This window comes from Chionomys nivalis, chromosome X, assembly GCF_950005125.1.
Source record: "Chionomys nivalis chromosome X, mChiNiv1.1, whole genome shotgun sequence".
NCBI classification, from domain to species: domain Eukaryota; kingdom Metazoa; phylum Chordata; class Mammalia; order Rodentia; family Cricetidae; genus Chionomys; species Chionomys nivalis.
This window is the reverse complement of record NC_080112.1, coordinates 130876639-130902428: the sequence shown is the minus strand read 5'-3', so window position 1 is coordinate 130902428 and position 25790 is coordinate 130876639. Positions and strand designations below refer to the sequence as shown.

General features: G+C 42.3%; 1 protein-coding gene and 1 long non-coding RNA gene across 3 annotated transcripts in view; one reads left to right on the top strand and one right to left on the bottom strand.

Moving 5' to 3' along the window:
* Positions 1 to 25790, bottom strand: part of Ca5b (carbonic anhydrase 5B) — a 101634-nt gene that overhangs the window by 68793 nt on the left and 7051 nt on the right. The gene's annotated exons all lie outside the window — the stretch shown is intronic.
* Positions 10527 to 16137, top strand: LOC130867700 (uncharacterized). Its single transcript, XR_009056473.1, has 3 exons — positions 10527 to 10579; positions 10991 to 11061; positions 16038 to 16137. It is a non-coding gene; the product is annotated as an uncharacterized LOC130867700 (long non-coding RNA).

Here is a 25790-nt window from a genome sequence, read left to right as displayed (position 1 = left end):
GAATGAAGGTGCAGACGGGGGACAGTCTGTCTACCATATTCATCTCCATGTTCTTGGGGGTCGGCAGATGAATTGACCTCCTGGCTAAGCAGGCTGGGGATAATTTTCCCTTTTCTAGGTAGTGACTCAGTTGGCATGCTTCAGTATGCTAAATGGTACACATAGTTTTACATGTGTATGGAGAAACTGAAGAGATCATTTCAAATCCTGTGCCTAATAAAAGACATTGTTGCAAAAAACTCAAAAAGCAAACAAACAAACAAACAAAAACTAGCCAGTACACTGGGTATGGTGAGCACATGCCTTTAAATCCTAGGATTCAGCAGACTGAGCGCCATACATGTGAAGTCAGCCTCGTTTACATAGTGAGTTTCAATACAGCCAGGGCTATACAGAGGGACCTTGTCTCAAGAAATAAAAACAAAATAACAAGCAAAAGAACATAGTGTTGGGGAATGAGAAATGGTTCAGAAGTTAAGAACACTGGCTGCTTTTTCAGAGGACTTGGGCTCAATTCCCAGCACCCAAATGATACCTCACAACTATCTGTAACTCCAGTTCTAGGGGTTCCCATACCCTCTTCTGGTCTCCAAGGCACTGCATGAAAGAGTTGCACAAATATGCATGTAGACAAAACACTGATACACATATGAAACTTTTTTTTTAATTTAAAGATATAATGTTGGCAAAATTACACTCGGTTTGTCTGAGTTAATTTTTATTTTCAAGGAGTAGTGATTAACTTTCCATGAAGTAAACAAAAAAAATCTGCAGGGGAGAAGAATCCAAGTTCATGTTGGTTATGCCTGCCTACCTGCTGACATGCTCCTTGCCATGATGATCACGGATTATCCCTCTGAGACTGTAACCAAGCACCCAATAAAAAGCCTGCACAGCGCTGCCCAGCAGCAGGGCCAACATCTCTCACACACACCAATTTCAGCTCCTTCAGGGATAAACTCAGGAGTGGTAGAGTCAGATCACAAGGACATTCTGGTTTTAATTTTTTGAGGCGCCCGCATTGTTTTCCAGGGTGTCCTTGCTAATTTGTTTCCTTTCCAACAGCGTCTAAAGCTCGGTCCCCTTGTCTCCATCTCCATGTGTAAGTGCTATCGGTATTTTCACAACGGCTGTTCTAACTGCAGTGGCGCCGAACCTCATGTTACCACTGACTTGTAATGGATGAGTGGATGCCAGGACCGCAGGGCCATGGGAAGCACTGACTTTCCTGCAGCCTCCACCAGCCCTGCTGCCCTTGCCCTGTCTTGTAGTTGAGCCACGCCCTCAGCTGGCCTGGCTGTCTTACTTTCCATCTGCCCCTTCATGTGCATGCCATGAAGATAGCAGGGTTACTACTATCCACTAGATTCCCCCTAGCCGAAGCCCTAATGGTCCTTATCTGCTTTCTCTTCTCCACTCTCACTAGCTTGGGAGCCCTGCAGATTCACCTGGCAAAGGTTTCTTGGTCTGTGGGCTCTGTTGTGTATGTACACGCGGTCATTACCGATTACTACTTATGGCTTCAGCAAGAGCCAGACTCTCCCACAGCCACACAGCATACTGGCCCTACAAGCAGTTCTGAGTATGCTTCTCTTCCTGTAACCACCATAAGCCTTTCACTTGGTGAAACTCACCTGGTGAGTTTCTGCACTCCCTAGCAGAGCCTATAAAAGTCCTTATTTCTTGCCCCCAACCTGCTTCCTGGGCTTCTCCCAAGCCCACCCCTGTGGTGATATTTCATTTGTATTTTAATAGATAAAGCTTGCCTGACATCAGAGAGTAAAACAACCCCACTGGTCAGCCTTACAGACCAGGCAGTGCTCTTAACGACTGAGCCATCTCTCCAGGCCATGCATTGGTTCTTCTTTAAGTTGCTTTCTCCTCCTCATCTATGTTGGCCTAGCATGCAAGAACCAGCATGAGGATCACCTCTAGAACTCCTCACAGATTCTCCAAACTCCAGTGGTTGAATTATCTCTGTTCCTTTGATACTTCATTGTTGGTGGTTGTTTTACTTTTTACTCTCTGCTCTTTTGGGGGCCTACCACACACCTCCCAAATAAATACAATATTTATTCTTTCTCATGAATGCTGGCCTTAGCTTGGCTTGTTCCTTGCCAGCTTTTCTTGTAGACAAGGCTGGCCTCGAACTCACAGACATCCTCCTGCCTCTGCCTCCCAAGTGCTGGAATTAAAGGCATGCGCCACCACCGCTTGGCTACCTTGCCAGCTTTTCTTACATTGTCCTATCTCCCTTTGGCCTCTGAACTTTTATATTTCTCTATTCAATATACCTTTCTTTACTTTCTACTCTATGACTTGCTGTCCCCCTGGAGTCCTCTCCTCCTATTCCTCTCTCTCTCCCCTAGATTTCTCCTCCTATTTATTCTGCCTGCCAGCCTCACCTATCCTTTCTCCTGCCTAGCCATTGCCCATTCAGCTCGTTATTAGACCAACCAGGTGTTTTAGACAGGCAACGTAGCACAGCTCCACAGAGTTAAAGACATACAACATAAAAGAATGCAACACATCTTTGCATCATTAAAGAAATTTTCTACAGCATAAATGAGTATAACATATCTTAAAATAATATTTCACAACCTTCGTGGTGTTTCTTCTTTTGTGGTGCTAGGGATTAAACTCAAGGCCTCACGCAACCTAGGTAAATACTGTTGCACTGAAGCTACATCCACAACCCACATTTTTAGATCCTCAGTCTGCTGTTCTTTCAGCTGAGCTACCTCTGCCACGTCTCTAAAAATAAAAATTGCCCTTGTCCTTACTTCTCTGTAAATTTTCCATATTATGATTCTCAGGGATACTCACCTCAGCTGACTGAGACAGGGTTGACCATATAGAGATGCTCAAGGGATCTTTAAGATCAAATCTAGTTAGCTTGGGTAATGGGCTGGACATACAGCTTGGCTAGTAGAGTACTTGCCCAAGTGCTGGAGCCCTGCTCCAACCTCATCACTGTGTACACAGTGAATGATGGTCCCTTCCTACAATCCCAACGTTGGAGAAGTGGAGGCAGGAGAATCAGGAAGAATTCAAGGTCATCCTTGCTTAGAGAACAACTTTAAATCCAGACTGGGATACGTGAGACCCTGTATCCAAAATGAAACAAAACAAAAAACAAAAACCCCAAACAAAACAAAAAACCCTTTAAGAAAATAAATAATCTGTTCAGATACTTATCAATGGAGACTTCGAGGCTTCATGTGAGCCAATTTACCTTGAAGTAAGGCCTACAATAATAGAAACATGGGGTTATGATGAACAAGTCAGCATGATATTTGAATAATGAGTAACCTGTCTATATTTACTATACTTTGTTTAAAGCAAGGTAGACTATGTAGCCCTAGTTTGCCCGGTATTTGCTATGTAGATCAGACTGGCCTCAAACTTACAGAGATCTGCCTTCCTCTGCTTCTAGAGTACTGGGATTAAAGGTATTCAATACCAGGTATGGCTTAAAATCAATTATTGATAATAATAATTTTAGTAAAATAGGGATAAAAGGATTTTTTACCCAAACACATGTCACATATGCACATCTATGTGTTTGTAGATTTTTTTTGTTGTTTTGTTTTTGAGACAGGCTCTCCCTATGTAACTCAGGCTAGGGTCTACTCTGAGATCCTCCTGCATCAGTCTTCTGGCTTTTTTAAAATTATAGTCTACACAACAATGCTCAGGTAACACATATCCTTTTTTAAAGTAGTGATTCACCAGGTTCTGTGGAATAGAAACTTTCCCAGTACATACACACACACACACACACACACACACATACACATATGAAAAATGTCACCCTGCTCTGGTTGTGGTACTACAATTAAACAAAACATTAAAGAAAATTTGGATAAGATGACTTACTGTAATCCAGGCACTCAAGATGATGAAGCAGAAAAATCACTGAAAACTCAAAGCTAGCCTAGAGTATTGCGTCAGAAGACTCTACCAAAATCTACAAACAACAACAAATGGTGCAGAAAAGAACAAAAGTCTTAGTGACTGTTGAAATGAGATAAATTTTAAGGCATATCTAGAAAACATGGAAAATCAGGGCAGTAGCCATATGAAAAATTGAAAAGTGAACTAAGACCTGCAAAGAATGTATTCAAATAAACTTATAAAAAAAAGCTAAGAGCAAGGAACATGTTGGAGAGAGAGGGGAGAGAGAGAGAGAGAGAGAGAGAGAGAGAGAGAGAGAGAGAGAGAGAGGAGCAAATAATAAACTATATAGTTTACCTCTTTCATTAAGAGTTTCAGCTCTTACATTGAAAAAGATGTCTTTTCTCCAGTGTATGTTTTGGTATCTGTCAAAATCAGATGGTTATAAGTGCCACAATGTATGGATTCTTTAATTTTAAAAATTTTGTATACATGAGTATTTGTTTACACACACACACACACATACACACTTCTCATGGCACATCATTGATGATTGTAAGTGTTCTTAGGGTGTGCTCTTCAAGATATCTGTAGCCTAGTGGTGAGACTGGAAATATGTATACCAGAGGAAAATAACTCTTAACTACCTTGACCATAATATGCAATGATGGGGTTTCTTCGTTAGTCAAAAAGCGGCTTCTCTGTGGAGGCTCATTTTAAACTGAGACAGGACCCTCCCTGCAAGGGCTAAAAAGGCTTGAGGTAGAGGAGCTGGCTCTCGTAAGGATGCCCCAATGGAGACATGCTGATGATGTTGCTGCCAGGCCATTTGAGGTCAACAACACTGCAATCAAAGGCGGATGAGTAATGTGCTTCACCTTAATGAAGCAGGGTGTTTGGGCTGCAGTTCAAGCACAGGGCTGGATTCCACCTGCACTGCAGTAAAGGAGGCTATAGCCCTCCATGATCAGCCTTCTTCTGTGGGAAAAGAAACCACAGAAAGCAAGATAAGGTTGAAAAGTCTCTTCTAAGGACAGGTGTCTCTCATGAGCATGGTGGACAGAAGGAAAATACCAGTGGCTTGGCCACTTTGTCAGTCTGATTTTCAGAGGGTTTTTTTTTGGTGCCAATATGGGCAGAATGCATCCTGGATGGCCTGTTATGGCCTGAGGTGTTTCCCTCCCAAGTATGTATGTTGAAATTCTAATTCTCTGTACCTAAGAAGGTGACTGTATTTGAAGGGGGGGGTCTTCAAAGAGGTAATTAGTCAATTAACATAAAACCGTGCGTCACATTGGGAGCCTAGATCCCAGCCCCTCACATCTATCCCAGCCCCCAGGCCTGGTCTGGACTCCAAATCCCAGCAGGCCAGGTCCTGACCCCTCCCTAGAGGTGGGTTCAGGACCACTTTCCCCAGGGTATTTAAATGAGCCCCCAAAAGAGGAACACGTGGTCCCTTTCTGGTGGTCGCGTTTCCGTGGCTTCCAGGTTTCCCCTTGGGGCCACCCAAGAGCACAGAACTCCCATTAAACCTAGATATTTCTTAATTTGGCTTGTTTTGATTTGGCTTGATTGGGAATTTTGCGTCGGCAGGGAGCTCACGTTTGGAAATATTCCTAACACCATGGTCAGTGGGCTAGACTCTAGTTCAATAACTGCCCATCCCCACATGAAGAGAAAGCTGATACAGATGTGCACGTGTGACCACAGGGAGAAGACACTTGCAAGTGGGGGTTAGCCTGGGGGGATTCGTTGCTGCTGTTGGAACCACAGTTGTAAGCAATCTGCCCTGAAAAAGCCTGCTATCCACTGAGCATAGATTAAAATGATGGGCACCACCAGGCATCAGCAAACCATAGCCCGGGGGCCAAGTGCTCATAGGGTAACAGCAGTTTAATATTTTAAACGGCTTAAAACAAAACAGATCTGTAATAACTGAAAGCAATCCAAATTTTGAGTTTCAGACTCCACACCCATTGTTTTACTGGAATACCACTTCCGGCGTTTGTGTTATCTGGTGTCTGGCTTGAGAGGACCGACAGTAGGTAAGGCCAGACTCAGCTATCAAGACCTCTGACTTAAGCCCTTCCCCACCTCTGGTCTATAAATCTCTGGCTGCCTTGGAAATATTATGTAGCTCAGCCTAGCCACGAACTCATGGCACCTCTTCTGCTGTACCCTCTTGACTGCTAGAATTAAAGGCGTGTGCTACCCTCTCTGCCTCTATTTAGTAGCAGAAGAAGAGACAGTAGTAGCAGAGTAGTAAATAGACACAGAGCCAAATGTCCTCTACTTCTGCCACATCTTCCTGTCTACTCCTTGTGCCAAGACACAAACCCCAGAAAGGCTAGTAGGTGCACATTAGACCCTAGGAGCTGCCACTAAGTAGGGTGCCTACCCAGCTTGAACACAATTATCCACAAATACTAACAAAAACTTAAAATCATTTGTTTATTTAAGCATCTGAGTGAAGTCTCTCTTATACTGCATTCCTTGTGTTGTTCGTAAAAATGATTTTGCCATTATGTGGTTGCCAGGAATCGAACTTCTGACCTTTAGAAGGGTAGCCAATGCTCTTAAACACTGAGCCATCTCTCCAGCCCCTTTTTCCACTTTTTTAACTACACCAGGTTTACTCTTGTTTATGTTTTTGTTGCCATGAAAACACCATGAGCAGGGCAACTTAGAGAAGAGAAATTCTAGTAGGGGCTGGCTTACTTCCAGAATAGGAAATGTTAAAGGCCAGGCCCACTCCTCACCTACTTGCATTAGTCATCTACTTCTACTGCTTCCATTTGATTGATCACACTCCTGAACTGACCTAGTAGGACAGACTGGGACAAGGTCAGCAACAGACAGACATCCAATTTGGGCTTTCACATTTAAAACTAGATTTCATTTCCCACAGAGGTTTTCAGAGTGGGAATTAGGGAGACGCGGGAGTGGTGAAGGAATCAGAGGCCACTTTGGCTGAACTCTAGTGGAATCTACACAACACTGCAGAGAAGGCTGTGATTATTCCTCCAGCTCAGATGCTGCAAGGGGTTTGTCAACTCCTAAACTTTTTCTGGCCAGAGTATATATTCTCACTGGAGACTGAGGAACCCTGTAGAGAGCGTGCAATCAGCAGGAGAGTGCTGCGTTCTAATAATCACAATTGACCTCCCACTTCTAGGTTTTGGGATACCATGGGAATATTTGTGGGGAGACATAACCTAAGGAATGAGATACTTAGACTACACTAGAGAGCCCCATAGACTAATAACCAAGCATATTGTTGCCCTGACTATTCCTAGTGATTAACTAACTCGATACTCTGAACTTTATTTCCCTGGCTGTGGTTGGGAGCCTTGCCAAATGAACAAAAACCCAAAGAGTTCAGAGATCCATATACAGGGGATCCACTAGACTTTTGCTCCCAGTCTGGGCTCTTACCTCATCTGGGACACAGGGAAGTGATAATATAGTTTGACTGCTAAGTCCTTTTACTTGGTAACCAGTTTCTTCAGCTTCAGTAGGGTCTGATGATATTCCTCCAGTGTTTGATGTTCCTATTCATTAGAAGGTTGTATTCTTAGGGCAGAGTTGTCTGCACCCATGTGCACGTGTGTGTATGTATGTACACAGACACACCCATACACACACACAAGTACATGGAAGCACACATACAAGCACAGTGCATTGCATCCACATGTTTAGTTCCTAGCTAACCTAATTTAAGAAGAGATCACCTGGCATACTATAGTGAAGATGGTTAACTTTCATTAGCCCACACCCTCTCTACCCACATTCCAACCCAGGCAGAGTGATGTGGTGATGTGGTGAGGATTATGTATTTTTGGTCTCTTTTGTTAAGTTTTCAACTTATTTCTACTTTATATGTGTGGTATAAAGTATTTAGCCTGCCTGTATTTCTATGAACCACATGAATGCCTGGTAATGTGGGAGAAGATCAGAGTGGACAGATCAGTCAATGTAGTGCTTCTTACCATTCCTTTGTTTACAGGAACTTACTTTACAGTGACTGTGCTCAGTGGTCAGCTACTTCGAATTAATGGCAAATTAGATAAAAGTTGTTTTAAAATGCAAAACTTAAGATGTGAGGGCCTAAGAATGTTTGAGGGTCTATGAAAGTGTTTTAAGACGTGTAATACAAGTTATGAGGGTCTGAGGATAAGAATGTTTCAGGGTACCTAAAAGTGACTTAAGGTGCATAAATGCAAGTTACAGAGGTCTGAGGACAAAAAGGCTTAAGTAGTGAATAAGCGAAAAAGATTTGAGATGTTTAAAAGAATAAAATGTGTTCCAGATAGCTCTCTCATTACGCTACTGTTATATTAAGACTCCAAAATTCCATAGTCTTAACATGAATTGACAAAATTCTGATAAGCTATTAATCTAGCTCTGGCAGAATACTACCACAGTCACCATAGCCACAAGCTCAAGATTTCAACATCCCTTTGCTTGTTTCCTAACTATAGACCTCAAAGACGCTTTGTATTGCACAGAAAACACCTGTCTGAGTTTTCTGGATAAAGAAACAATGCTAATGCTTTCAACCAGATCTATACATGGTACAAGTATACTGTCATTTCTACAGTATGAATTTCACGACAGAATATAAACAGATTCTCTGATTTCCCTCTCTGCTTCTCTATCCTTTGTGTACAGGAGGGCTACTGATTTTTTTGAGCTGATCTTGTATCCTGCCACATCACTGAAGGTAGGAGTTCTTTGGTAGAGTTTTTGGGGTCACTGATGTACACTATCATATCATCTGCAAATAACGAAAGTTTGACCTCTTCCTTTCCCATTTGAATCCCCTTGATCCCCTTATGTTGTCTTATTGCTATTGCTAGAACTTCAAGCACTATGTTGAAGAGATATGGTGAGAGTGGACAGCCTTGTCTTGTTCCTAATTTTAGTGGAATGGCTTTGAGTTTTTCTCCATTGAATTTGATATTAGCTGTTGGCTTGCTGTATATTGCTTTTATTATATTTCGATATGATTCATGTATCCTTAACGTCTCCAAGACCTTTATCAGAAAGGGGTGTTGAATTTTGTCAAATGTTTTCTGAGCATCTACTGAAATGATCGTATGTTTTTTTTCTTTCAGTTTATTTATATGATGGATTACATTGATAGATTTTCAAATGTTGAGCCAGCCCTGAATCTCTGGGAGGAAGCATACTTGATCAAAATGGATAATTTTTTGATGTGTTCTTGGATTCGGTTTGCCAGTATTTTATTGAGAATTTTTGCACCGATGTTCATGAGTGAGATAGGGCTGTAATTGTCTTTCTTGGTTAAGTCTTTGTGTGGTTTAGGTATCAGGGTAACTGCAGCTTGAAAAAAAGTGTTTGGCAAGACTCTTATGTTTCTATAATGTGAAACACATTAAGGAGTATAGGTATCAGCTGTTCTTGGAATTTCTGGTAAAATTCTGCATTAAAACCATCTGGTCCTGGGCTTTTTTTTTTGCGTGAGAGGTTTTTTTTTTTTTTTTTTATAAAAGTTTCTATTTCCTCACAACTTATAGGTCTATCTAAATTGTTCACCTGTGGTTGGGACCAATAGGAGTCCTGGCCTCGACCTGCTCTTCCTTGCTAGAGACCTTTACTTTCCTTCTGATTTGAGTTACTAAAGGCTGTGTCAAAATTGTTTACCAGCTCTGCTTCACAAGCACTCGTTGCCTGGGCCTTGAGGATCAGAGGATAAGGTTTTCACCTGTTGGCCCACTTGACTGTTGGGTGCTAAGCCTCCAGGGTGCTATTGAATAAAGGGCTTCTTACCAGTGCCTAGAGGTCCGTGTCTCTGTCTCTCTGTCTGTGTGTTTGTGTATTTTAACCTCTAGCCCCTTACCCCTAGCTCACAAACTGTATGGTAGCACATAGAGCGCATACAGGCATTGTGTGCTGCGCACCTGGTCTTGATTTAATTTGGGTATTTGGATTTTATCTAAAAACAAGTCCATCTCTTTTACATTTTCCAACTTTGTCACATATAGGCTTTTTAACAAGACCCAATGATTCTCTGAATTTCCTCAGTGTCTGTTGTTATGGCTCCATTTTCATTTCTGATCTTGTTATTTTGCATGTTCTCTCTCTTCCTTTTAACTAGTTTGGATAGGGGTTTGTCAATTTTGTTGATTTTACTCAAAGAACTAGCACTGTTTCCTTGATTCTTTGGATTGTTTTCTGTGTTTCTATTTTGTTGATTTCAACCCTAATTTGATTTTTCCAGTCTTCTCCTCCTTGGTGAGTCTGCTTCTTTTTTTTTTTTTTTAGAGCTTTTACCTGTGCTGTTAAGTCTCTAATGTGAGTTTTCTCCATCTTATTTTAATTTGTGAATTTAGCACTATGAACTTTCCTCTTAGCACTGCTTTCATAATGTCCTATAGGATTGGGTATTTTGTATCTTTATTTTCATTGAATTTAAGGAAGACTTTAATTTCTTTCTTTATTTCTTCCGTGACCCAGGGGTGGTTCAGTACTTGCTGTTCAGTTTCCATGAGTTTGTAGGTTTTCTGGGGGTTGAATTGTTGTTAAATTCTAACTTTATTCCATGGTGATTCGATAAGACACAGGTGGTTACTAAGAAATTTTTTTAGATCTGTGGAAGTTTGCTTTGTTACCAAGTATGTGATCAATTTTCGAGAAGGTTACATGAGATACCGAGGAGGTATATTCTTTTCTATTTGGGTGGAATTTTCTATAGATGCCTGCTAAGTCCATTTGATTCATTACCTCTGTTAGTGGGGCAATCAGGCAGGAAATAGAAGCAGGGCAACAAGAACATGAGAATTGTGGGAAGAGGAAAAATGGTCTGCACTGTCACAGAGGAAATCAGACATAGAGGAAGCAAAATGAGAATGCCTCACTAATAACAGTACCAAGCCACATGGCTAACATAGATAAGAATTATGGGTTACTATATGATGTAAGAACTAGTTACTAAGAATCCTGAGCTAATTAGACCAACCAGTTTATAATTAATGTAGACCTCTGTGTTTGGGGGGAGCTGATTGGCTGTGAGATCAGCAGGATGGAAATCTCTGTCAACGAATGTATAGACTTCTGTGTGTTTATTTAGGACTGAATGGCTGCGGGACCAGGTGGGACAGAAATCACTTTCAATAGAAGGTTCCATTGGATGTTGAGAAGGTATGTGCTTTTGTATTTGGGTTGAATGTTCTAGAGATGTGTGTTAGGCCCATTTGATTCATAACATGTTAGTTCTTTGATTTCTTTATTAACTTTATGTCTGGCAGACCTGTCCAGTGGTGAGAGTTGGGATACTGAAGTCTCCCCCTATTCGTATGTGGGGCTTGATGTGTGATTTAACCTTTAGCAATGGTTCTTTTTACAAATGAGTGTACCCTTGTATTTAGGGCATAGATGTTCAGAATGAAAACTTCATCTTGATGGATTTTTCCTTTGAAAATGAAATGACCTTCTTCATCTCTTAATTAATTTTAGTTTAAAGTCTATTTTGACATTAGGATAACTACAACAACTTTTTCCCCCCAGACCATTTGATTGGAAAATCTTTTCCCAACTTGTTACTTTGAGGTAATGTCTGTGTTTGAAGTTGTGGTTTGCTTCTTGTATGCAGCAGAAGAATGGATTCTGTTTTTGTATCCAATCTTTTAGCCTGTGTCTTTCTGTAAGCAAATTGAGTCAATTGATATTAAGGGATGATAATGACCTGTGATTGCTAGTTCCTGTTATTTTTGTTTTTGTTGGTGGTGGTGATATTGTGTTTGTGTGTGTTTTTCATTTAGGAATATGCTTGTGTGGCAATATCTATTGCCTGTGTTTTTGTTGATATATCTATCTTCCTTGGGTTGGAGTTTTTCTCCTAGTACTTTCTGTTTGGCTGAGTTTGAGAATAGATATTGCTTAAATATGGTTTAGTCATGGAATATCTTGTTTTCTCTGTCTATGGTGACTGAAAGCTTTGCTGGATATGTTAGTATTTGCTGGCATCTGTGCTTAGTGTCTGCATAACACCTGACCATGACTTTCTGTCTTTCACTGTTTCCACTGAGAAGTTGGGCTAAATTTGAATAGGTCTGCCTTTATATGTTACTTGGCGTTTTCCTTTGCAACTCTTAATAGTTTTTCTTTATTCTGTATGTTTAATGTTTTAATTGTTATGTTTTGAGGGAATTGTTTTTGGGTCCAGTCTATTTAGTGTTCTATAAGCTTCTTGTATTTGATATAGGTAAGTACTTTTAGCTTGGGAAAGATTTCTTCTATGATTTTGTTGAACTGATTTTCTGTGTTTTTGAACTAGACTTCTTCTCCTTCCTCTATCCCTAATATACTTAGGTTTGGTCTTTTCAAGGTGTCACAGATTTCCTGGATAGTTTGTGTTAAGAATTAGTTGGCAATTTGGAGCAACCATCTGAGCTCTTAAGGTCCAAATGAGGAGCAGAAGGAGGGAGAACATGAGCAAGGAAATCAGGACCACGAGGCGTGCACCCACCCACTGTGACAGTGGAACTGATCTATTGGGAGCTCTCCAAGGCCAGCTGGACTGGGACTGAATAAGCATGGGTTGAAACTGGACTCTCTGAACAAGGCGGACAATGAAGGCTGATGAGAAGCCAAGGACAATGGCATTAGGTTTCGATCCTAATACATGAACTGGCTTTGTGGGAGCGTAGCCTGTTTGGATGCTCACCTCCTGGACCTAGATAGAAGTGGGAGGACCTTGGTCTTCCTGTAGAGCAGGGAATTTGGACTGCTTTTCAGTATCGAGAGGGAGGGGGAGTGGACTGGGGGGAGGAGAAGTGGAGTGGGGATAGGGGGAGGGGAGTGGGGGGAGGGGGCAATATGTGGGAGGAGGGGGAGGGAAATGGGAAACGGGGAGCAGTTGGAAATTTTAATTAAAAAAGAATAAAAAAATGAGAAAAAAAAGAATAAAAGAAAAGAAAAAAAAAGAATTAGTTGGATCTTACATTTTCTTTGAATCTATTTGCTCTATGATATCTTCAACTCCTAAGATTCTGTCTTCTGTCTCTTGTATTCTGTTTATGCTTGCATCTGTAGTTCCTTATCATTTACCCAGATTTTCCATTTCCAAACTTCTCTTGGCTTGGGCTTTCTTTATTGCCCCCTTTTCAATTTTTAAGTCTTGAACTGTTGCCTTCCCCTGTTTGACTGCTTTTTTGGTTTGCTTTATGGGAGTTATTGATTTCTTCTTTTCTTCCATTTTTGTAAGGGATATTTTTTTCATTTCCTCTTTCAGTGCCTCAGTATCTCCATAAGGTTATTTTTAGTGTTATTTTCTTCTACTTCATCTGAGTTGGGATGTTCTGGTTTTCTTGCTGTAGAACCAGAAGTTTCAATAATCCTTTAATTATAGTGATTTTTATGCATACTCTTGGCTTTGGCCTTTGATATCTTTTATAGAAGTCTGCCAAAATATACATTGCCGATGTTCTACTGAAACTTTTGATTCCTCCTCCAGGATTTTTCTATTGTCAATAGCAATATGTTTTTTTTTCCAGCAGGCACTGGAGTTTTTCATTGTCCTGGGGAGGCATGTGCCCCACAGTGACTGAGAATGACTGGACCACGTTTGAACTGGGGTCTGTGAGAAACCCCCTAAGGAGTTTGCCAGTGCTGACAGCTTACCTTGTTTGTCTCTTATTTATCTGAGTTTATTGGTGCAATGTTGGCCTTTGCCTCATCTTCTATATAATTCAGAATATTGAGACTTTTTATTTTTGTTATTTCCACAAGAAACATTATTTGTATGAATGCTCTCTCTACAATCCTTTCTCAGATGGCCCATTCTACCACAATAAAAACATTTGATATTTTGATGACTTCATACCTTTGGAAATTTCTTCTCCTACCCAAGCCTCAGTCAAGCCTCAGCCTTATAATCAAATGACTCAACATTGACTGGGTGCAGGATCCATTCATCCATTGGTGCTGATCTGACCTTTAATGGTCCAAGTATCATTTTGCATTCTAAGTTGGCATTTTCAAAAACCAGAGATTCAGAAAGTACTTGTCTAGCTTCTGGATCTGTTACCCCTATTTGTACAGCTTAGCTAATCTTTGTAAAAAGTCACTAAATGATTCTCATGAGCCTTGCATGGCCTTAGTATATGATTCAATTTTCTTCCTAGTTCTTGAATCTGTGTCCCAAGCATTCAAGGCTGCTGTATGGCACAGAAATAAGATGTATTTATTGTATATAGCTTGACTATGTGGATTAGTGTAACAACCCTCACCAAGAATTTAATTTTGGGAGGCCTCAATACCTCCAGTTCTCCCTTGATGATCCAGGGCTTTAGCCTCTTCTCTCCAATAACACTTCCACTGTAACTACAATCCATCTTCTAGCATGGGTGAGACTGATTGAAGTCAATCATTTTGAGTAACCATATTTCTTGAAGCCTATGTCTTTAACAACTCCCTCACATATGGTGATTGCATGCCATAAGATACTACTGCTTGCTTAATCTTTTAGATCTTTCAAATGTATAGGTTTCAGTTGACATTCTGTATATCCTTTTGGGTATTGAGAATTTACTGACTTTTCAGCGGTAGTAACAGGATCAATAGCTAATACTCTTGGAAAGTCATCTCTGACTCTGAGCTATTGGCAATGCTAAATCTTTACTACTGTCCTTTGCCTGTACCTCCTCTCCTTGCTTATCAGATCTGACAAGGTCCTTGATTGATTCAAATCTTTTTATCACTGTCTTTTGTAAAATCTAAACCTCTTGACCTCTGAATATTTCTAATGAGTTCCTCAAATCAATTAATTTCTAGTTCTCATTCTGCACATGTTATTTCAAGGTGTTACATTTTTTCACTTATATCTTTTTATCCATAGATATTATTTGGATGGCATGTAGACTGCCTTCCTGGTGGGATGTTCTATCTCCTGGCTTATCATACCTTTTTAACAGATGTTGATGGTCAATTTCAAAAGTATGAATCTTTACAAATAACTTCTCATTACGAGTCAATAAAGACTGTATCATTTCTAAAAGGCTCTCATTCTTGACTCTGTTATGAAACCATGTCTTTAGCGATATCATATGAAAAAAATAATAGCCACCATGGCCACAAAAATATATGTACCAGGTAGGTCATACAGCTTAGTTCTTGCATCAATCCACTCATAGCAGAAACAAAAATATTATTATATTCCTGGGTAGTGATATTGTCTACAATCTTCAAATTTATTTATTTATTTATTTACCAATCAACCTGATACTTAGGTATCAAGTTAACTTACCTCCCTTATAATTTTGAGAAAATTGTTGTAGGTGTAATACTGTGGATTTTTCAGCAGGTGTCACAGTTGTGGCAGTAAGGCAGGTCCTATATCAGGGCCTGAATCACCTGAGACTCAGCAAAAATATTTAAAAGTAGCACACCTTCACAGGGAGAAATTTGAGCTTCACAGGCAGAAGCTCAAAGGACTCAGAGCTTGCAGGCAATTGCGAGCTGTGAAGTTGCTGGTGGATTTTGGGTCAGTGGTTCTCATGGCTCCAATCTGGGAATGCAAGCCTGTGTTCTAGGTGCAGGCATAGAGCTCAGGCTGATCAGAGCAGGGCAGACAGCAGCTGGACCTCAGAAGCAGACCCTAGCTTGGGTAGCAGCAGTGAGCCACATGGGTCAGAGAAGCCACAGAGGAGTTGCCGCAGGAATCTGCAGGCATCAGTTACTCAGCCACTTAGCTGGCAGGACTGAGCCACACAGGGGTAGGAGGGCTAGAAATTACCAAGTCCCTATTGTGGATCAGCCAACCCAAACCTTGCTCAGCTTTCAGGCAGTTAAAGTACATGAGACCACGCCCAGAGTGGGCCAGTATCCTAAAGGCTATTGTCTGGAGGAGTTCCCACAACACAGGGGCTGCTGGGACCAACAAGCCTGAGAGCTGGGATTCTGACATACAAGGCGGCAGTCACCACTATGCAGTTCAGAGGTTGGGGACAGAGCAGCTTGTTAGCTAGAAGAATCTAATCATTCATAAAAGAAATATCTTTGAGTGTAACTAGTTCATGGGAAAACCCAGAGCATTTTAGTTGCAGAAACAAGATACCAAAGCGGGTGGAGGAAAAGCCATGCACAGTTCTACAATAAAGTGAAATGTGTCCTTGCAGATCCGAGAACTCACAAATGGAGCAATGTGTATTTTAGCCAACCTGAGCTTCGGGTGACCTGTGGTTAATGCTAAGGGGACTCTGTATAAGGAGAAATTTGCGCAAGGTGAGTTTCAGATCTTCTGTGCTCTTTATTTGGACAATGACACTGTGTAGGGAGTGGGCATCTGTTTTGGAGGTGCCTCATCCCAGAACCAGTTTTTAGGATTCAGGATATTAGCAAAGTCACACCCCTTACTGAAGTGAGGGTTTGGGGCCAAGTTACTGTTGAGGAGAGGGGCCAGAAGCTCTTGACATTGCTCTCCTAGTTGGGACACACAGGGTGCAATCTACCACCCCAGCAATGAAAGTGTGAAAGACTTTCTTCCAAGGAGCTGCCCAAGCCCAGGGCCAGGGTTATGAGTTATGCAGGTACCTGACTGCATAGCGCACCCCAAATGCAGATACCCACAAGTATAGCAGGTCTCAAGTGTGACGCGAACTGTTTGTAAATGGTTGGGGCATGGAGATTCATTCTGTGATTCTGCGAGTGACAGAAGCGCTCTACAAAGCCTCATTTGCAGACTCTACCCAAAGTTCCACTGTGCCAGGCAGCATTTCTCAGGAGAGCCGTAGGCTGCTGTGTTCATTCTTTTCTGCACCAAACCCAAGAGGAGCAGGAATGGGGACATTTTTCATATTTTTCTTTTTCTCTCCTTCTTGTAGGAGTGAGATTAAACTCAGGGCCTTGTGCATGTGAGACAAATGCTCTGTCACAGAGTTGTACCCAAATCAGTTTTCTGTGTAAATATCAAACCTCTGTAGCTTATCAGGCTACCTCCCTTGACTATGGTGCAAATGGCCAATAAGAGACCTGTTTAGCATCTCAGACAAGAGTAAGCCCTAAACACCAGGATGGGAAGTATATGTGTCTGAGAAAGTCAGCATCAACCTTTGTGGGTCCATTAGCTGTAACCTCTGTCAAACTTTAAGCTAAGTAAGAAAACACAGAGGATTTGGATTGGAATTTGGGTACACTCTAACCTCAGCTCTCTTGGTGTATTAGTGATGGAGGAGGGGTCATCTTTCTATCTGTTGCTTTCATTGGTTAATTAATAAAGAAAACTGCCTAGGCCCATTTGATAGGCCAACCCTTAGGTGGGTGGAGTTAACAGAACAGAATGCTGGGAGAAAAAAGCCGAGTCAGTCAGTCCCCATGATTCTCTCACTCCAGACAGACGCAGGTTAAGATCTTTCCTGGTAAGCCAGCTCGGGGTGCTACACAGAATATTAGAAATGGGTTAATCAAAGATGTGAGAATTAGCCAATAAGAGGCTAAAACTAATGGGCCAGGCAGTGTTTAAAAGAATACAGTTCCCGTGTAATTATTTCAGGGCATAAGCTAGCCATGCCGGCAGCTGGGTGCAGGGGATGCAGCCCCGCCGCTTGTATCGCAACATATTAGTCCAGTGTTCTTTGCTATCCTGAAATATTCAGTCAGGCTGCTCTATTTAACTTACAGATTTAGAGGCTAAAAGGCCAAGGTCAGGCAGCCTCATATATGGGCCTTCGGAGAGACTGTTGGCAGGTGGCATTATGGCAGGGGTATGACATGGAGAAGGAAGAGATCACACCATAAGACAGCAAACCAGACAGTGATTGGGGTCCCATGAGAACTATCTTAATCCCTCCCAAAGGCAGCACCCTCCATGATCAAGTGCCACCTCACATACCACATTGTCAAGGACCAGGTTTTCAGTAACGACCCCTGGGGGGAACTTTCAAACCATAGCTCAACCACAAGTCAGTTTCTCTGTCATCTGCCTCAGGCTCCCTAATACAAAGGCTCCTCTGTTTTGAAATGAAAATAAAACTTCTCTCACCACATTGCCATGATAAAAAGATAATAGACATAAAATAGTGTGGAAATTGTAGTTGTTAGAGTACAGTGCCACTGGTCCTCTATTATGTTTGTTCTTCCTTTCCATAGTACAGTTCTTTATGATTTATTTCTATTTTCTGACTATGAGTGTTTGGCAGCAGATGTGTCTGTGCATTGAGTGTGTCTGATGTCCATGGAAATGAGAAATGGACATTAGATCTGGAGTAGTGGATGTGAGCTCCCATGTGGATTCTGAGAACTGAACCTGTGTCTTCTGCAAGAGCAGCAGTGCCCTTCACCACTGAACCTTTTCCCTAGCGCCAAAGTAGTTCTTTGCTTAGCAATATGTAAGGGTTGTCCCTGTGATTCAACTGCCTACATGCAATTTAGCTGTTCCCTGTTGACTATATTTCCTAAATGACTTTTAACATCAACTAGTCATGATTCTAAAATATGAGGAATAACAAACTGTCGTGTCCTGGAGTATAATGTTATAGAAGTAGTTGTAGTGACAGCTTCCTCATGGCTGGATTCACGAGAGTCCAGCAGGGAAATTTCTGCCCTCACTCACCTTTCTGAAATGCAAGTTGGACCTACACTGGGTCACAGTAAAAGAAAGAGTTAAGAATCCTGGTCACGTAGTAGAGTCATTCCTTTTGACAATCTTTTAACATTACAGTAGAATGCTTTTAAAGGTAATGCCAAAGCTGGAGAGAGCACTTTGTGGTTAAGCACACTGACTGTTCTTCCAGAGGACACCAGGTTCAATTCCCAGCAACTACACTTGGCTCACAACCATCTATTACTATAGTTCCAGAAGACTCAATGCCATTTTCTGACTTCTGTGGGCAATAAGAAAAGATGGTGTACCCAGACACCCTGACAGACAAAACAACAATACACAGAAAATAGACGAATTCTTTTTAGGAAAAGCATAAAGGATAACATCAGTGGTAGTCATTCTCTGTCCTTGCCTATCAGGATGGGTGTGTGGCCTCTGATGACAAAGTTACAGTTATTAAGTTCCTCATGAAGTGGTCATGACTCCCAACCATAAAATTATTTTTGTCGTAACTTCATAACTGTAACTTTGTTGTTATGAATCATAATGTAAGTATCTGTTTTCCAATGGTTTTAGGATACTCCTGTGAAAGGGTCATTCAACTCTTGAAGGGGTCACAACCTTCAGGAGTCTAGGCATTTAGACAAACAAGCCTTTTCCAGGGTCTCAAAGTTTGAGTAAGCATGCCTTTTGTCACTCCAAGTTGTTCATCCACAAATAAATGGAAAACTTTAGCAGTATCAGGTAGCCCAAGCCCTGGTGCTGACACCAAGGGTCCTTGAGTTTTTGCAATGCTTCCTTTTCTTTGTCCTTCCTGCTCAGAGAGGGCCATTTCCTTCTAGGCGCTGGTATTTCTTCTATTTCCTAGACTTTGGTATTTCAACAAAGTTGGCTATCTGCAGTCCGCAGTATCCAACTGTACCCAAGAATTCTCTTACCTGCCTTTTTATCCTGTGGCTCAGGGATATTCAGAGTAGCTTGGATTCTGCCCAAGGACAGGGGGCTGTCCTCTAAGCAAGCCCCCAGATAAGTTACCTTACTGGAGCACAAGCTGGCCTTTTTGGCAGATACTTGGAGAGGTCCAAGCAGTTCCTTGGTAGCCACGCTTTCAGAGTGTGTGCAGTGAGGAGATCATCCACATACTGCTAGAGGTGCCCTCTGAGTGCTGGTGGCAGTATTCAAGCAGGTCCACACTGAGTTTCCTTAGAGTAGGGATACAATAGTCAAATCCAGGTCAATTTGAACCCTGACTCAGGGTCTGTCCATTCAAATGCAAACATAGATTGGCTCACAGGTGCCAGAGGCAAAGAGAAAAAGGCATCTTTTAGGTCTAAGACAGTTTTTCCTGGCCCCAGTAGGCTGATAAAAGTATAATATTTTGGTACAAAGAGTGGATAATTTCACTGTTATTTACGTTCCTTAAATCTTGAACAGGACAACAGTCTTTGGTGCCTGGCTTAACAATGGGAGTAGTGGAGTATTTCAGGACAAGTCGCAGGGAACCAAAATTCCTGCATCTCTAAGGCCGCTGATTCTTTCCAATGCCTGTCTTACCCCTCTCAAGATGGGGTATTGTTTTACTCCTACAGGCAAGGCTGATCTCAAGAGCTGAACAATAATCGGTAGGCAATATAAGTAAGGCCAGACCTGGGGAATTGGTCTCTGTCCACACTCCAGGGAACTTTAGCTAGGAGAGGCTCATCCATCAGGTTTGTTGTTTGTTTTGTATTTCTTTCTGTCGTTTTATATTCTTATAGGGGGTAAGTTACCAGGATTTCTGAGTGTGGACTCCCCAGGTCCCGAGAGCCTTTATTCCCAGATAATATGATGGTAGCACCAAGTTTTCTTACAAATGTCTACCAGTCAGGGGCAAACAAAGAGTCACAGTACCTTCTCCAAGGTTCACTACTCATGTGGTGGTCCAAGCATAGGTGTCAATTCCTGTGACCCGCCGGTTCTGGTGGCGCAGACCGGTAGGATTTGCTGAAAGAGGCAGAGAGGCAGGTGGATCTGGAGTTCGAGGCCAGTCTGGACTACACTTGCCGGGCGGTGGTGGCGCACGCCTTTAATCCCAGCACTCGGGAGGCAGAGGCAGGTGGATCTCTGTGAGTTCGAGACCAGCCTGGTCTACAAGAGCTAGTTCCAGGACAGGCTCCAAAGCCACAGAGAAACCCTGTCTCGAAAAACCAAAAAAAAAAAAAAAAAAAAATTCCTGTGACCCCTTAGATGGTGGGGTGACAGGGCCTAGAGGTCGGGTCAGCACTGAATGGACTGCACCCACACCCACCAGGAACTGGAGAGTTCTGCTCCCTAATTTTCCTGTGCTCATTCCTGGGGGCTCCTTGGCATGATGCCCAGCACGGTCAATCTGATCCTGTCAGAATGAGGACCAGTTTTCTATTTCTTTATGAATCTTTAGGCATTCTTTTTTCCAGTGCCCTTTCTCTCTACATTGGCCCTTCCCCATGCTTGCACAGAGCCAATTTGGTCACCTGAGGTACTTTTGGCCTCCCTTGGACACTTCTCTGAAGGCAGCTACCCCTGTGGCAGTCAGCCTTCTCATCTGACCTCTTCTATTGAGTCTTCTGAGTTTCCTCTAACAGTTGGGACCTATTCATGCCTTCAAACCCTTCTAGTTTCTGTAACTTTCTGTGACTGTTTGGGGCTGGCTGGGTGACAAAAGCAGTATTAATAGCCTGCTGTCTTTCTGGGACGCCAGGAGCAATGGGAATGAACTCCTGGCAAGCATCTCAGCAACACTCCAGGAACCCAGCAGGAGATCCCTGGCTTCTCTGAATTACTTCAGACACCTCTAAGGGACTAGCTACGTTTCTAGCAGCTGCTCTCATTCTGGACACTAAAGCCTAACCAGAGGTTTGACACCTTACCTTGTGTAGGGATAAGTCCCGGCCCTTAGGGGGCGTGTTCGCCTTGGGCTAATGTTTACCTATAAATCTGGCAAGCGTGCTCACAGCCCTTCCTTCTGCTTTCCTGGTCTCCGCCAGAACGGTGGTTCTGTAAGTCTATTTCCCCATTAAAGCTGTATATATTTTTACAATCTGTCTGCATTCATTTACGCCGTTACATTTTGGCATCCAACGTTGGGCTATTTTGCCACCGACTCAAGCGTGTAGCCCACTAGCTAACACAGCATGCTCCTGGGTGCCGTTTTTTTAGTTCGTGACTCAGGCCCCAGTCCCGAGATACAGGCCCATTCTGCCCCGCCTGCTCGCTGGAGCAATTAACCCCTCCCTGCCTGCCTTGGCTAAGTTTGCAGCAGAACCCCACTGCCCGAATTAGAGGAAGCTCAAGTACCTGCAGTTTTGCAACAAAAGCCGCCACAGCGGCAGATTTGGTCTGATACAAAGTGACTTGGCCAGGCGGTGGTGGTGCACCCCTTTAATCCCAGCACTTGGGAGGCAGAGGCAGGCGGATCTCTGTGAGTTCAAGGCCAGCCAGGCGGTGGTGGCGCACGCCTTTAATCCCAGCACTCGGGAGGCAGAGGCAGGCGGATCTCTGTGAGTTCGAGACCAGCCTGGTCTACAAGAGCTAGTTCCAGGACAGGCTCCAAAACCACAGAGACCACCACTGGCAGGAACCGGTCATTGCAGGTAAAAAAAAATTTCTTTTATAAATAAAATGTCTGAACACGTTACCATTCAAGAATTTAACAGTTTTTTTAATTGTACCATGTGGGAGATTTTACAAGAGGTGTCTATCACCCCATATCTATGGATCCTTCTGGGATTCGTAGTTTTCATTGGCACTAAATGGTTTGATAACAGAAATATGATAAAGTCTTTACGAGATGAATCCAGGATTCTTAAGGCAGAGATTGAATGCTTAAAAACAATTGAGAATGACAACAATCTTCTCAAGAATCAGTTTGAAGTTCTCCAGGAAGAGAACAGATCTTTGTTTAACATGACTCGATCAACCGAGCAAAATTTTAAAAAGGTACAGGCTGATATTAAGGAGAAATTCATTACTATATAAGAGGGAACAGCTGATTTGGATCGTAAGCTTCAGTCCCTTTCTGTAGGAACTGAAACATTAACGGCTGACATTAAGGAGAAATTCATTACTATGGAAGAGGGAACAGTTGATTTGGATCGTAAGCTTCAGTTCCTTTCTGTAGGAACTGAAACATTAACGGCTGACATTAAGGAGAAATTCATTACTATGGAAGAGGGAACAGTTGATTTGGATCGTAAGCTTCAGTCCCTTCTGTAAGAACTGAAACATTAGTGGTTGATATTAAGGAGAAATTCATTACTATGGAAGAGGGAACAGCTGATTGGGATCGTAAGCTTCAGTCCCTTTCAGTAGGAACTGAAACATTAACTGAGAGAATCAAAACTGCTGAATGTGACAATCGGATTTTGTCTAAAGCTTATGACAGATTGGCGGAAAGGTTGTCAATACAAGAAGGCACGGTTTATGCCATTAAAATTATGTCCAAAGATGAGATGTTATCTCTAATGGACAAACTTCATACTTTAGAATCGTCAATGAAGGCTTTGGAACATAATTCTGGACAGGAGATTCAGACATTACAGAAGGCAATGGTGAATAGAATTGAAAAGATTGAGGAATTTCTAAATTCTGATGAAGAAGAGCAAAGGGTAGAAAGGCAAATTTTAACTACATCTGTGGGTAAATCTCTCCGGGACAATTTCCACAAAGCTCTACCTACAGCTCTACCTGCCTTTCCAGTAATAACAACAGAGAAGGTGATTGGTTCCAGAAACCCTAGGGTCATCAAGGAAGATACATGGGAGCCTGTCCGTATGAATGATCTCAAAGAAATTAAACAGGCTGTCATGACTTTTGGGAGGCACGCCTCTTTTATTAAAGAGATGCTAAAATCTTGGGCCACGACAAGCAGAGCAACCCCCTCGGACTGGCTCCAGCTGAGCTCTGTGGTACTTGAGAGTGGACCGCAATTGAAATGGAAATGCTTATTCAGGCAAGAGGCTAGACTTTTAGAACAGCAGGAAAAAGCAAAGGGAATTGACATTTCCCTAGATAAAATTCTAGGTGAAGGGCTCTTTTCCGACCCTCAGGAACAAGCTAATTTGGATGAAAACACACTCTCCATGTGTACTACAGCAGCCTTAAGGGCTTGGGACAGGGTACAAGACCCAGGACAGAGAATGGAATCATTTGTCAGAGTTAAACAGGGTCAGAGAGAACCCTTTAGTGACTTTTTACAAAGACTAACTAAAGCTGTACAAATAGGGATATCTGACCCAGAAGCAAGACGTATAATGATTGAGTCTTTGGCTTATGAAAATGCAAATGTGGAATGCAAAAGGATTTGGGGGCCTTTAAAGCTCAGATCAGCACCCTTGGAAGAATGGGTCTTGCATACACTGAATGTTGATACATTTGACTATGGCACTGAAGCATGGGTAGAAGAAGCAATTTCCAATGGTAAAAGGAGACACCAGAATACCAAATGTTTTAATTGTGGCAAAATGGGTCATATGAAAAGGAATTGTAGACAACGGATTTTCAGAAATAATAATAATGCATCTTCTAGAAATAACAGAAATAGGAGGACTCAGCCTTCAGGTTTATGTAGAAGATGTGGGAAAGGCAGACACTGGACAAATGAATGCAGGTCTACAAGAGATAGACAAGGCAACCTGATACAGATGGGAAACGAGAGGGGGGCCTCACAGGCCCCCATGGCAAACATGGTTCAGTCATTTCCAGTTACTGCAGAGAACATGACTCGTCAGGACAATTAGAAAGCCCCATGCCTACTGTTACAAGCAATAATGATCAGAAAGATGAGTTCCGTGTGTTTTGGCAAACTTCTATAAATGATCAAAGACCAAAGCTGAGAGTGTGTGTAAATGGCATTTTTATTACTTGTCTGCTGGACACAGGTGCAGATGTAAGTATCATTACCCCAGAATCTTGGCATCCGTATTGGCCTCTTCAGAATGTAAATGTTCAGCTCCTGGGAATTGGAACCCTATCTCGAGTAACGCAGAGCACGAGATGGGTTGAATGTATAGGACCAGAGGGACAAATAGGAAAATTAAGGCCATATGTAGCCAATATTGCAATGAATTTATGGGGTTGTGACCTATTACAACAATGGAATACCCAAATTAACATTCCTGCTACTTCTAGAGCCTATATTTCTGGGGATAATATTAAAAGATATTACAAACGGAGAAAACCGGCCATTCGGGCTGTACAAGAACAAGCAATTGATGTCCCTTCAGAGATACCAACAGCCTTGCCTTTAAAATGGTTGACAGAGAAACCAATATGGACAAAGCAATGGCCTTTAGCTGAGGAAAAGTTACAGGCTTTAGAACAGCTGGTACAAGAACAATTAGATGCTGGACATATAGAAGAATCTACGTGCCACCCAGCTCCCAAGTAAAACACAAGGAGGCTTATTATTACTTATAAATGTTTAGACTTAGCTTGGCTTGTTTCTTGCCAGCTTTTCTTAAACTAACCCGTTTACCTTTCCCCTCTGGGCTTTTATTTATCTTTGTTACGTCTGTATCCTTACTTTCTTCCTACTCCATGGCTGGCTGGATGGCTGGCCCCTGGTGTCCTCCTCTCCTTGTTCTCTCGCTGCTCTTCTTCCTTCCTCATTTCTCCTTCTATTGATACTCTCCACCTGCCAGCCCCGCCTATCTTTGCTCCTGCCTTGCTTTGGCCATTCGGCTCTTTATCAGACTATCAGGTGTTTTGGACAGGCAAAACAACAACAAAATCACAGCTTCACAGAGTTAAACAAATGCAGCATACACAAAAGTGGCATACCTTAATATTCCCCAACCCCGGTCAGGGCCATTCCGCTTGCTCAGAGCCTCCTGGAGAGCCCCACCCTCCTTTTATGCTCTCAGAAAAGCTGCAGACAGCCCAGAGTCAAAACCTGCAACTTTGCTATCTTCAGTTCCTGAATGCACAACCTCCAGCCCACAAGAAGGTCGCAGCCCCTCACTGTTCCAAAAGAACTTGTCTTTTCCTTGACTCTCCTCTCTGCCTCAATTTCCTTACGGCAAAGGTCCAGTTCTTTACCTTTTAGGAATATTACAGAGGAGGGTAGAATCAGGGCCAAGAGTAAAAGTAGGAGACATAAATGGCCAGAAGTTATTGACCATGACCAGAGCTCTGTATTATGTCCCACCACTGAGTCTACGGATTTTACCCAGTAAAATACAGCTGTGACAAAGTCAAATCCCTAGAACAGTGTTTCTCTGCTGAAGTCTTGCGGCGGGTGTGTGTGTGTGTGTAGAAGAGCTAGTCTTAATATAGTTCCTTTTGTTTGGTGATCCCCAACCATACAATTATT